Source organism: Hypanus sabinus, chromosome X1, assembly GCF_030144855.1.
Source record: "Hypanus sabinus isolate sHypSab1 chromosome X1, sHypSab1.hap1, whole genome shotgun sequence".
Lineage (NCBI taxonomy): Eukaryota > Metazoa > Chordata > Chondrichthyes > Myliobatiformes > Dasyatidae > Hypanus > Hypanus sabinus.
The window spans coordinates 59,465,883-59,480,107 of NC_082738.1; positions in this window are offsets into that span (position 1 = coordinate 59,465,883).

Below are 14,225 nucleotides of genomic sequence, written 5' to 3' on the forward strand. Positions count from 1 at the left end.
TTTAATGAGATTTGATCTCATTTTTTAAAAATTCCAACAAGCACACGACCAGAGCCATCAAACACTCTTCATACAGTAACCTTTTCATTCCTGGAATCATTCTCGTGAACTTCTCCAATGTCAGCACATCCTTTCACAACTGCTCATGGTACTCAACAGTGACTTATAAAGCCTCAGCATTACATTCTTGCTTTTATATTCTAATCCTCTCAAAATGAATGTAAATGTTACATTTGTCTTCCTCAGCAACAACTCAACTTGCAAATTAACCTTTAACTGCATGAGGACTCTTAAGTCCCTTTGCACCTCAGATTTTTGAGATTTCTCTCCATTTTGAAAATAGACTACACTTTTATTTCTTTCACCGAAGTACATGACCATACACTTCCCAACACTGTATTCCATCTATCATTTCTTTGCCCATTCTTCTAATCTGTCTAAGTCCCTCTGCAGCCTTCCTGCTTCCACAACACTACCTGCCCCTCCACCTGTCTTCATACATCCATAAGCATGGCCACAAAGCCATCAATTCTGTCTCCCAAATCATTGTCACATACTGTAACTTAAAAAGAAGCAGTCCCAACACAGACCCCTGTGAAGTCACCATAGCCAACCATAAATGGCTCCCTTTATTCCCACCCTTTGCTTCTTGTCAAAACAGTCAATCCTCTATCTATGCTAGTTTATTTCCTGTAATACCATGGACTCATAGCTTGTTAAGCAGCCTCATGTGTGATACCTTGTCAAAGGCCTTCTGAAAATCCAAGTACACAACATCCATTGATTTTCCTTTGTCTATCCCACTTCTTATTTCCTTAAAGGATTCCAATCAGGCAAGATTTTCCCTTAAGGAAAGTATGCTCACCTTGGCCTATTTTATAATGTGTCCTCAAGACCCTAAGAACTCATCCTCAACAGTCAATGAACACCTTCCCAACCCCTGAGATCAGGCTAACTGGTCAATAATTTCCTTTCTTCCATCTCCCTGCCTTTTTGAAGAGCAGAGTGACATTTTCAATTTTCCAGTCACCGGAACCATGCCAGAATCTAGTGATTCTTGAAAGATCATTACTAATGCCCCCAGCATCTCTTAAGTTACTTCTTTCAAAACTATGGGGTGTAGTCCAGCTGGTCCAGGTGACTTATCTACTTTCAGACCTTTCAGTGTCCCACGCACCTTCTCCCTAGTAATATCAACTACACTCATTTCTGCCCCCTGACACACTCAAACTTCTGGCATACTACTAGTGTCTTCCGCAGTGAAGGCTGATGCAAAATATTTAATCAGCTTGTCTGTTGTTTCACTGTTCCCTATTACTACCTGTCCGACATCATTTTCCAATGGTTCAATATCTACTCTTGCTTGTCTTTTACACTTTAGGTATCTTTGATATATGATATTATTGGCTTTATATTTAATCTTCGTTAGTTGCCTTTTGTTCATTTTTATAAGCTTCCCAATCCCCTAACTTCCCATTAATTCTTGCTCTATTATGCACTTTCTTTTGTTTTATGTTGGCTTTGAATTCCCTTGTCAGCCTTGGTGGTGTCCTCCTGCCTGTAGAACACTTCTTCTTTGGTATGTATCTCCCCTGTGCCTTACAAATTTTTCACAGAAACTCCAGCCATTTGCTGCTCTACTGTCATCTCTGCTATTGTCCTCTTCCAATCAACTTTGGCCAGCTACTCTCTCATGCCTTGGTAATTCTTTTTACTCCACTATAATAAATCTGACTTCAGTTTCTTCTGCAAACACGAGGAAATCTGCAGATGCTGGAAATTCAAACAACACACAAAATGCTGGTGGAACACAGCAGGCCAGACAGCACCTATAAGGACTGTTGACATTTTGGGCCGAGACCCTTCATCAGGATTAACTGAAAGGAAAGATTATAAGAGATTTGAAAGTAGTGGGGGGAGGGGGAAATGCGAAATGATAGGAGAAGACCGGAGGGGGTGGGATGAAGCTAAGAGCTGGAAAGGTGATTGGCAAAAGTGATACAGAGCTGGAGAAGGGAAAGGATCATGGGACAGGAGGCCTCGGGAAAAAGAAAGGTGGGGGGGGTATATAATCTTATATACTGGCTGCGTAGCCTTCAACCTGATGGCATGAACATCGACTTCTCTAACTTCTGTTAATGCCCCTCCTCCCCTTTTTACCCCATCCCTGACATATTCAGTTGTTTTTTTCTCTCTCTCTCTCTGCCCATCACTCTGCCTGTTCTCCATCTCCCTCTGGTGCTCCCCCCTCCCCCTTTCTTAGCTACATCCCACCCCCTCCGGTCTTCTCTTATCATTTCACATTTCCCCCTCCCCCACTACTTTCAAATCTTTTAGTATCTTTCCTTTCAGTTAGTCCTGACAAAAGGTCTCGGCCCGAAACGTCGACAGTGCTTCTCCCTATAGATGCTGCCTGGCCTGTTGTGTTCCACCAGGACTTTGTGTGTGTTGTTTCAGTTTCTTCTACTCAAATTGCAGATTGAACTCTATCATATTATGATCACTACTTCCTAAGCATTCCTTTACATTAAGCTCCCTACTCAAATAGGATTCATTATAACACCCAATGCATAATAGGCTTTCCCCTATTGGGCTCAGTCACATGCTGCTCTAAAAAGCTATTTCGTAGCTTTTTGTAAAATTGTAAAATTCTACAATTTCTCTCTCTTGGGATCCAGCACCAACCTAATTTTCTCAATCTAACTGCATGTTGACATCCCTCATGACCATCATAACATTGCCCTTTTGCAAGCCTTTTATTTTAATTTTATTTTATTTTGCAAGCCCATTATAATTTATAGTCCATACCCTGGATACTATTTTGAAGCCAGTATATAATTCCCATGAGGGTCATTTTACTCTTGCGGTTTCTTAACTCTACCCACAAGGATCCTGTGATCCTTCTGATCCTGTGTCACCTCTTTCTAAGGATTTGATTTCATTTTTTACCAACAGAGCCAGGTCAGCCCCTCTGTCTACCTGCCTGTCTTTGTGATACAATGTTTCAAGCTTACCAGCTATAATCTTCTTTTAGCTACAACTCTGAGATGCCCACAACATCATTCCCGCCAATGTCTAACTGCGCTACAAGGTCATCTACCTTATTCCATATACTGTACGCATTCAAATATAACACCTTCTGTCCTGTATGATTTTGTCCCTATGTTATATTGCAACGCATCCCACTGACAGCAATCTTGCCCTATCATCTGCTTTGTCCTTCCTGACAGTTTCACTACACAATGTCACAATTTTTCCTGACAGTACACTTGTACCATTTCCACATTCTCAGCTGTATCACTCCGATTCCCATTCTCCTGACAATTTAGTTTAAACCCTCCCTAACAGCTATAGCAAACCTGCCCACAGGGATATTGGTCTGCCTTGGGTTCAGGTGTAACCAGTCCTTTTGTATAGATCATACCTTCCCCAGAAGAGATCCCAATGATCCATAAATTTGAACCATAGCCCCCTGCACTAGTTCCTCAGCCATGGGTTCACCTGCTAAATCATCCTATTCTTATGCTCACTGGCATGTGACACAGGCAGCAATCCAGAGATTACTACCCAGGAGGTCCTGCTTTTCACATTTCTACTTAACTCCCTGAGTTCTCTCTTCAGGACCTCCTCACCTTCCCCACCCATGTCATTGGTCAATATGTACCAAGACTTCTGGCTACTCACACTCCCCCTTTTAGAATGCCATGAACCTGATCAGAGAAGTCCCCGACCCTGGCACCTGGTAGTCAATATACCATCTGGGTGTCTCTTTCAGGTCCACAAAATCTTGTGTCTGCTCCTCTAACTAGGGAATCTCCTATCATCTCTGCATTTCTCTTCTCCTCCATCCCTACTGAGCCGCAGCTCCAGACTCAATGCCAGAGACCCAATCGCTGTGACTCTTCCCTTATAGGTCACCCCCTCAACTGTATCCAAAGTGGTATACTTATTATTGAGAGGAATGGCCACCGGGGTACTTGGCAGTGGCTGCCCATTTCGTTTCCCCTTCTAGACAGTCGCCCAGGTACCTCCTACAACTTAGGGGTGATTACCTCCCTGTAGCTCCTGTCTATCACTTACTCTTCTTCACATATGAGCCGAAGGTAATTGAACTCCAGCTCCAATTCAAACATAGAAGAGTACACCACAGTAACAGGTCATTTGGCCCACAATGTTGGCCGGGTTGATTGTCAGGCCGTATTCACTCAGTCGGGCGTAGAGTTGACGGAGGTGGGACAGATGCTCCTGATGACTACTGCTGGCTATGAGGATGTCATCCAAATAGATGAAAGCGAAGTCCAGGTCACGTCCCACCGCGTCCATTAACCGCTGGAACGTCTGTGCGGCCTTCTTTAGGCCAAACGACGTGCGGAGGAACTCAAAAAGGCCGAAAGGGGTGATGAGTGCCATTTTGGGGACATCATCCGGATGCATCGGGATTTGATGGTATCCCCGGACGAGGTCTACCTTGGGGAAGATCCGTGCCCCGTGCAGGTTCGCTGCAAAGTCCTGAATGTGCAGCACAGGGTAGCGGTCTGGTGTTGTAGCCTCGTTCAGCCTGTGGTAGTCGTCGCATGGTCTCCAGCCCCCTGTTGCTTTGGGCACCATGTGCAGGGGGGAGGCCCATGGGCTGTCGGACCGCCGTACGATCCCCATTTCCTCCATCCTCTTGAACTCCTCCTTCGCTAGTCGGAGCTTGTCTGGGGGAAGCCTTCGAGCACGGGCGTGGAGGGGTGGTCCCTGTGTCGGGATGTGGGGCTGTACTGGGCATGGCTGCCGTGAACTGCAGTGCCAGAACCAATGGGAAATCCACCAGGACTCTGGTGAAGTCGTTGTCGGACAGCGTGATGGAGTCCAGGTGTGGGCCGGCAACTGGGCTTCACCCAGGGAGAACGTTTGAAAGATCTCGGCGTGGACCAGTCTCTTCCCTTGCAGGTCGACCAGTAGGCTGTGAGCCCGCAAAAAATACGTGGTTGGGCTACGGCAGCCAGTGTGAAGTCCCACGTGAACTGGCTGGAGCCAAACTGTAGCCGCACTGTACGGGTGCCGTATGTCCTTACTGTGCTGCCATTCACGGCCCTCAGAGTGGGACCCGGTGCCCTGTTGTGGGTGTCATAGCTCATTGGAGGTAAGACGCTGATCTTGGCTCCGGTGTCGACCAAGAAGCAGCGTCCCGACCACTTGTCCCAGCCATACAGGAGACTATCACGATGACCAGCCACCATAGCCATCAGCGGCGGCTGGCCCTGGCATTTCCCGGGAACTTGCAGGGCGGGCTACAGCGGCAGGCTTCTGCAGCCCACCGCTGGTGGTAGAAGCACCATTGTTCATTGGCATCCTCACCCCTGCCTCTGGGGTTAGCGGGCTCTGCGGCCGGGCCTGGTCTGGTCTGCTGCTGGGAGCGTGGCCTGGTGATCTGTGCGACGGATGCCCCACTCTCCTTCTTAGCTTTCCACAGCACGTCCGCCCAGGCCACCACCTTCCGGGGGTCGCTGAAATCCACGTCGGACAGCAGCAGACGTATGTCCTTGGGCAGCTGCTCCAGGAATGCCTGCTCAAACATGAGGCAGGGCTTGTGACCTCCAGCCAGGGACAGCATCTCGTTCATCAAAGCCGATGGTGGCCTGTCTCCCAAACCATCCAGGTGCAGTAAGCGGGCAGCTCGCTCGCGCCATGAGAGTACGAAAGTCCTTATGAGCAGGGCTTTGAATTCCATGTATTTGCTGTCTGCTGGGGGAGACTGTATGAACTCCTCAACCTGGGCGGCTGTTTCCTGGTCGAGGGAGCTCACCACGTAGTAGTAACGTGTGTCATCCGAGGTTATCTGCTGAATGTGGAATTGGGCTTCTGCTTGCTGGAACCATAGGTGAGGTCGCAGCATCCAGAAGCTTGGCAGTTTCAACAAAACTGCATGAACAGATGCGGCGTCATTCATCTTCGGCCCAAATATCGTCTGGGCCGTCGGGGTCACCAATTGTAGCGGTGTGCTACATGCAGCACTGCAATAAACGACCCGAAGTTGATGAGCTGCAGTTGCAAAAAGAGATTTATTCAATCTTCACGGCCTCGCTTTAAAGCCTTCCTGAATGCTGTAGGGGGTGCATATTCACAGTCCGTTCCTGCGCGCGGGCTTTTCCTCTTGCTGGTGAAGCAGACTTGGCGCCTTCTTTGGAACTGGCCTCTATGCCAGCGCGTGCCACTTTGTGGTGCTGGTTCGAGTGCACTGGGAAGTGGGTCAGCACAGTAGCACCAGTGATGAGAACCAATAAGGTATGGTCAAGGAAGATGGAGGAGCACTTACAGGACTGCCTTAAGTTGGAGGACTGAGTATTATTCAGAGTTTTATCTCGGAATCTGAATGAATGCACCAACTTGTCACCAACTTCATCTAGGCCTGTGTGGATGAATGTGTGCCTTTGAGAACATATTGGACAGCACCAAACAAAAAACCATGCATGAACCAGGAGATGTGTAGTCTGCTGAGAGCTGGATCATTGGTATTCAAGACCGGTGATCTAGAACTATGCAAGAGGTCCAGGTACAACCTATGGAAGGCTATTTTAAGAGTGGAAAAACAATTCTGATTGAAGTTAGAGATGGAATTGGATGCACATCAGCTATATCAGGGTTTGCAGACAATTACTTTCTACAAGGTAAAACCTAACATCACAAATGGCTGTGATGCTCCCCTCACAGGTAAGCTTAATGCCTTTTATGAATGCTTTGAAAGGGAGAATAAAGCTATACCTGTATGAGTCCCTGTAGCATCTGGTGATCTCTGTCTCAGAGGATGACATCAGAAAATCCTTCAAGATGGTGAATGTTCGCAAGGTTCTGATGGTATACCTGGTGTGGCATTGTAAACCTGTGCCAACCAACTGGCAGGAGTGTTCAAGGGCATCTTCAATTTCTCACTTCTGCACTCAAACATTCCCATCTGCTTCAAAAGGACAAATATCATACCAGAGCTCAAGAAGAGCTCAGAAACTGATTGGAAAGCTGAACCTACTGGGCCTGAACACCTCCCTCTACAACTGGATTCTAGACTTGCTGACTAGGATACCTCAGTCAGTCCGGATTGGGAGCAGCATCTCCAACACCATTACACTGAGCACGGGGGCTCCCCAGGGTTGCGTGCTCAGTCCACTGCTGTTCACTCTGCTGACCCACAACTGTGCTGCAACACACAGCTCGAACCATATCATCAAGTTCACCGATGACATGACCGTGATGGGTCTCATCAGCAAGAACGATAAATCAGCATACAAAGAGGAGGTGCAGCGGCTAACAAACTGGTGCAGAGCCAATAACCTGTCTCTTAATGTGAACAAAACAAAAGAGATGGTTGTGGACTTCAGGAAGGCATGGAGCAACCACTCCCCACTGAATATTCATGGCTCCTCAGTAGAGATCGTAAAGAGCACCAAATTTCTTGGTGTTCACCTGACAGAGAATCTCAGCTGGTCCCTCAACAGCAGCTCCATAGCAAAGAAAGCCCAGCAGCATCTCTATTTTCTGCGAAGGCTGAGGAAAGTCCATCTCCCACCCCCCATCCTCATCACACTTTACAGGGGTTGTATTAAGAGCATCCTGAGCAGCTGCATCACTGCCTGGTTTGGAAATTGCACCATCTTGGATCGCAAGACCCTGCAGCGACTAGTGAGGTCAGCTGAGAAGATCATCGGGGTCTCTCTTCCCGCCATCACGGACATTTACACTACATGCTGCATCCGCAAAGGAAACAGCATTATGAAGGACCCCACGCACCCCTCATACAATCTCTTCTCCCTCCTGCCATCTAGGAAAAGGCTCTGAAGCATTCGGGCTCTCACGACCAGAATCAGTTTCTTCCCCCAAGCTATCAGATTCTTTAATACCTGAAGCTTGGACTGACTCCTTGCCCTATTGTCCTGATTATTATTTATTGTAATGCCTGCACTGTTTTTGTGCACTTTATGCAGTCCTGTGTAGGTCTGTAGTCTAGTGTAGCTTTCTCTGTGTTTTTTTTTTACGTAATTCAGTCTAGTTTTTGTACTGTGTCATGTAACACCATGGTCCTGAAAAACGTTGTCTCATTTTTTAATATGTATTGTACCAGCAGTTATGGTCGAAATGACAATAGAAGTGACTTGACTTGACTTGACTTGAAGAGCAGGGTGAACTGCATCAGCAACTATCACCCAGTAGAACTCATATCTACAGTGATGAAGTGCTTTGAGAGATTGGTCATGGCCAGAATAACCTCCTACCTAAGCAAAACCTGGACCTACTGCAATTTGCCTGTCACCACAATAGGTCTATAGTGGATGCAATCTCACAGGTTAGCAATCTCACATTGCTATCTGGACAATAACAATACCTACGTCAGGTTCTATTAGTGAATACTGCTCAGCATTCAATGGAATCATACCCTCAGTTCTAATCAACAAGCTCCAAAACCTGGACCCCTGTACCTCCTTCTTCAACTAGATCCTTGATTCCCTCACCACAGTCCGTGTGGATCAGAAATAACATCTCCTCCTTGCTGACAGTCAACACTGGCGCACCTCAAGGATGTGTACCTAGCCCACTGCTCTACTCTCTCTACACCTACAACTGTTTGGCAAGGCACAGCTCAAATGGCATCTATAAGTTTGCCAATGACACAACTATTGTTGGCAGAACTCAGATGATGATGAGGAGGCATTCAGGGATGAGATAGATCAGTTGGTTGAATGGTGTCACAACAACAACCTTGCACTCAATGTCAGTTAGACCAAGGAATTGATTGTGGACTTCAGAAAGGGGAAGTTGAGGGAACACACACAGTCTTCATCGAAGGATCAGAAGTGGAAAGGGTGAGCATTTTCAAATTTCTGGGCGTCAACATCTCTGAAGATCAATCCTGATGCAATTACAAAGAAGGTGAAACAGAGACTATACTTCATTTGGAGTCTGAGGAGACTTGCAATGTAACCAAAGACTCTCATATATTTCTGCCAATGTACCTTGAAACCAGCTCCATCATGGGCACTAGCCTCCCCAACATCGAGGACACCTTCAAAAGGTAATGACTCAAAAAGGCAGCATCCATCATTAAGGATCCCCATCATCCAGAACATGCCCTCTTGTCATTGTTATCTTCAAGGAGGAGGTACAGGAGCCTGAAGACACACACTCAATGTTTCAAGGGTGGCTTTTTCCCCTCCACCATCGGACTTCTGAATGGACGATAAACCCATGAATACAACCTCACTATTTTGTTTTCTTTCTTTTGCTCTCTGTTTGCACAACTTACTTAATTGGATTTTATATATGTTTCTTGCTGTAATTTGTAGGTTCTTTTTATTATTATGTATTGCAATGTACTGCAGCCTCAAAACAACAAATTTTACAACATATGCCAGTGATATTAAATCTGATTCTGATTCAGATTCTGAACATAAGAAATGAGAGCCATGTAGTACCTCAAATGTGATCCATGATTCAATAAATCATGGCTGATCTTGTACCTTAACAATTTTCATGTCTTACTCCCATATCCCTTGATTCTTTTAATGACCAGAAATATATTTCCATTTTGAATGAAATACAGTATATACAGTATCTGTACCAGGCATATGTGGGCAGTATTCCACATGCAGTACTTCAGTACATCATTGTATTTTCTCTTTGTCACTTGAGCCTAATTATAAAGCCCTCTTCACTGGCTTTCTCAGTTAACTTAATTCCTGCAGGTCATTTGAAAAATGTTAAACATACTTTGTCTAACACTGAACTGCTGTCTTTCGCTTTTCCCCAAAAAAACTTGTTTCTAATTAGATTGTGTTGCCCCTCAAGCACAGTGAAACATGATGAATAGGTTCTGTTATAATCAACAAACAACAGTAGAATTCAAAGAGAGTCTGCAGATGCTGGAAATCTTAAGGAGCACACACAAAGCAGGACAGGCGAAGAATAAACAGTCAATATTTTCGGCCAAGACCTTCATCAGGACCCTTTGTCAAAAGGTTTGGAATTCAAAAGCTTTTAGGATGTATTACGAAAGAAAAACATTGGACAACAAAAAAATTGCTTCATTCATACTTTTAGATGTATCTTATGGATTTTGGGCTGCTGATCATGAAAATCACCATGGAATTTCCCGATCACACACCATAAATCCCCTATAATTGTTATTTCAATTCATATTTCAAGTCAATTAAAATGTTACCCACAATGTAAACTGAAAAGATTTCTATCTTGTCCAGGCATATGCTTCAACAGGGCATACGCTGCATGGCAGGACAGGTTTTAGAAGGCTATAAATTTCCATGAAGGATTTCAATACTTGAGACAGATGGTTTCCTGAATAACTGATGCCAAGATTAAGGAAAGCATTTAAGTTGGTCCATAAATGAAACAGGTTATCAATGATAGGCAATTCAAAGAACTTCTAGTGGGACTGGAGAAAATCACATGGAAGGCATTCAAGGATGTTTTTGAAAATTTTCTTGGCAACTACTGAGCACCAAACTATGTGCAGCTGTTTGACAACATGCTTCAAGCATACAAAACCATGAAGTGCAACATGTCACTAAAGATTCATTTTCTGCGCTCCCATTTAGGCTTCTTCCCTGCAAATATTGGTGCTGTTAGTGATAAGTATGGTGATTGGTTTTACCAGGATATTGCGGTCATGGAGAAATGGTATCAGGACAACTGAAATTCATCAATACTGGCTAATTATTATTTGGACATTTAAGTGAGAAGACTCAAACACTGAGTACAAAGGAAAGTCATCAACAAAAAACTTTTAGCTTACTTGAACTATTGGAAAGTGCCTGCTCTATTATGTAATTAAACACATTATATTCTTGTTTCTCCAAACTCTTAATTGATAGAAGTAGTCTGAAATTATACTTGTGTTCAGCTTCAAGCTGTCTACCATAAACAAACAAAATTTCTGAGGAAGCCACACTTTTTGAAACATTTATTGTCCAGTGTAATCTGATTTTCTTGGCCATTAACATGATTCTACCTTTTGACTTTAATGATGGCTCAGCAGTTTTTCAAATGTTTTCAATTGATGGTGAAATAAGTATAGGACACTGGTATAGGCACGCTATAGGTCATTTCATGATTCACCAATGGTCTTTTGGTCATGGGCCCATTACTGCCACCATCACTAGTGCTCAAGTATCATTTATGAACAGGGTCAGGAGGAAGAATTATGGGGGTCAATAGGCCTGATCGGAATCTTGACTAGTCAGTTGGGGAGATTGGTTCAGGATGATGATTAGGTGAATGGCAGGTGGGATGTGGTATCATCACTCTTGGGATTGAGGGGCAGGAATAAAAATCAGGTTCTTGTGGGTTCTAGGAGATCAGAAGGGATCTGATTGGGGAGTGGGTATGGCTAATGGCCAATTATTACCTCTTATTAGTGGTGTGTAGGGTGGGATCCTGTTGTTGGAAAATAAGTTTGGCATGAGGATGATCCTAATCTGGCACTGCCTTCTAAAAACATTGGTTGTTCCCATTAGTGACAAAAATGGCTGTTTCTGGGTTAATGTGGAGATAATCATGTTTAGCAACAGGGAAACAAGGTCTTTCTTGCATGTCTGGAGCTTAGGAACACGATGGCGCCTAACAGTGACTCCTTTGCTTGCATCTTCAGAAACAGCTGTATTTCCATCTTTAATATCTCTTTTTTCTCTTTTCAAAGTTCTTTTGAACACCCTGACTTGGAGTTACATGCTGACTTCAGTTCTTTGTGGAAATGGGACCCGCTCTTGGAGCCTCATGACCGGCCACTTTTCGATATGCCAAGGACATGGTTTGGAAGAGTAGCACACCTTCAGCGTGCTGGATTTTTGTGGCTCTGGAGGCGGGCAGGTTCGAGGTCGGTGCCAATGCCTAGTGCGTCGTGGGAGATGGAAGATCGTAGGCAGCAAGCTGGCTGTTGGCTGTGTACCCAGCGATCCAAGTTCTTTGGGCACAGAGCTCGGAAAAAGTGATGCAACAGACTTTTAACACCATAAATCAGTGAGTTGTTTGTTATGTCTCCCCTCTCACTGTGAAACAGAGGCATCTCTTTTTCCCTTATTAGGGAGAGAGAGATGTTGTGGTGTCAAATTACTGGGTGAACAAGTAGTCTTTGGGGTACTGGAAGTCTGTGTCTTTATTGATGCTTTGCTGCACAATTGAGTGCTCAGTGGGGGGTGCCGATGCCTTTTTGCTGGTGGGAAGGGGTTCATTGCTTTGCTGGTGCTTATGTGTGGGAAGGGGGAGTTGAGGGGGCTTTGGGGTTCTAACATTTAGCTGTCATTCATTGTTTGGGGCACTCCTCTGTTTTTGTGGATGTTTGTGAAGAAGAAGAATTTCAGAATGTATATTGTATATATTTCCCTGACATTAAATGTACCTATTGAAATATATCTCAAATGTAGCTAACACTGTGAAGTGTCCAATCAGCTTCCCCCCCACCCCCCACCCCCCCACCCCCCCAGTGACAAGGTACAATTCTCGCCTGGTGATTATTTTGAAATACTCAGTGCTAGTAGAAACAGCCCTAAACAACCATTTTCTAGGCATTCAGCATTTATATTGGAAAACATTGTTTTATATTAAATCTATGGATACAAATTCTTCAACATACTCAGTGGCAACCCAGCTAAGAATTGTTAAATCATTCTGTCAGCTGAGCATTAGTTAGCTTGAAGCTTTCTTTCTTTGGGATTTATAGGAGCTGAACAAATTCTCACATTCTTTATGCATAGTTTAGGAGGAATAAATTAGTATTCTACATGCTGAAGTACAAGACTGTTTTGAATTTAAGGTATGCTCTTTTGTTCTGAAATGTTTTTGACTACAATTAGCATCCTTTTTTATCCAAGTTTCTAAATCATATCCAAGAATAATTCCTTGGATAACATTGGGCTTTTCTATGTATATAAAATAAGCAACATATTTACAGACCATTAAATAGCATGTAAATATATTGAAATGGTAACTTCTGTAATATAGGCCACTCATCAGCTGATTTGCATACAGTAAAATCCCAGAAACATGACACTAACTGGATCACCATTTTTGAATATCATTGTTTGAGAAATAAATTTAAGTCAATGTACAATGGAGAATGCCGCAGCACTTCAAATAGTGGAAACTTATGTGTACGATTGGTTTAATGTTTCATATAAAAGAGTCTATCTTTTGTCCCCAAATGCTTTCCATGTTCACGATGGTTATAGACTAACAAACCTTGAGGTTATCAGAATCAAGTATGAGCAGGGAAACATTAGAGAACAAAGAGAACATTTCTGATAGAGTGAAGGTCAAAGGAGAATGGATGACACAAAAGCTGATGGTGCCAGCTGAGAAAGAATGGTGAAGGCTGTTTAATCACAGCCATTCTCTCTCAAGAAAATATAAATAGAGGGAGGGAAATGAATGAGGACAGAGAAGAGAGAAAAGAAACTAATGCTGGAACTGTGAGATACACAGTGTTGAAGGCTTGTTAGTTTGTAGCTGCCCTGTCTCACAGCTGGCACGAGCAGCATTTGTATCATTCAGTCTTTCTTGGTTTTAACTCCAAAATACACATTCCCTTCATTTTTCCACCACTCCCTACTTTTCTATGACTTAAAATATGCTTGATTTCTGACATTACCTATTCCCTATGAAAGGTAGTTAACTTTAAATTTAATGCTCTTTCTCTCCATGGGATCTGCCCAATACTTATAATCATATAACAATTACAGCACAGAAACATGTCATCCAGCCCTTCTAGTCCATGCCGAATGCTTACTCTCACCTAGTCCCACCGACCTGCACTCAGCCCATAACCCTCCATTCATTTCCTGTCCATATACCTATCCAATTTTTTTTAATGAATTGGTCCAACATTTCCCATATTTACTTCTTTGCCAGTACCTACAGTGCTTGACAATGAAAAGTTCCTTGCTGTTTCTTTTGCATTAATTCGTGGTGGTTTTTGCTTATTTCAACATATGATCAGACACAAACTGGTGCCAGGGGCTTACTATTAATGTAAGCAAACCAATAATCTTGCCACAAATCTTTTGGGGTATAAGCGAAGACTACTGTATCTAAATCAAAGCTGAATTCTGGCTTAATCCTTTTTCTAGGCCAATGATTTGAGGGTAGGAAAGAAATATATTGGAAAAAATACAATGGCTGAAACTTTATCCCTCAGTAACTGTTGCTTTATTAAATTTACTTCTTGCATCAAGCCTATAGAA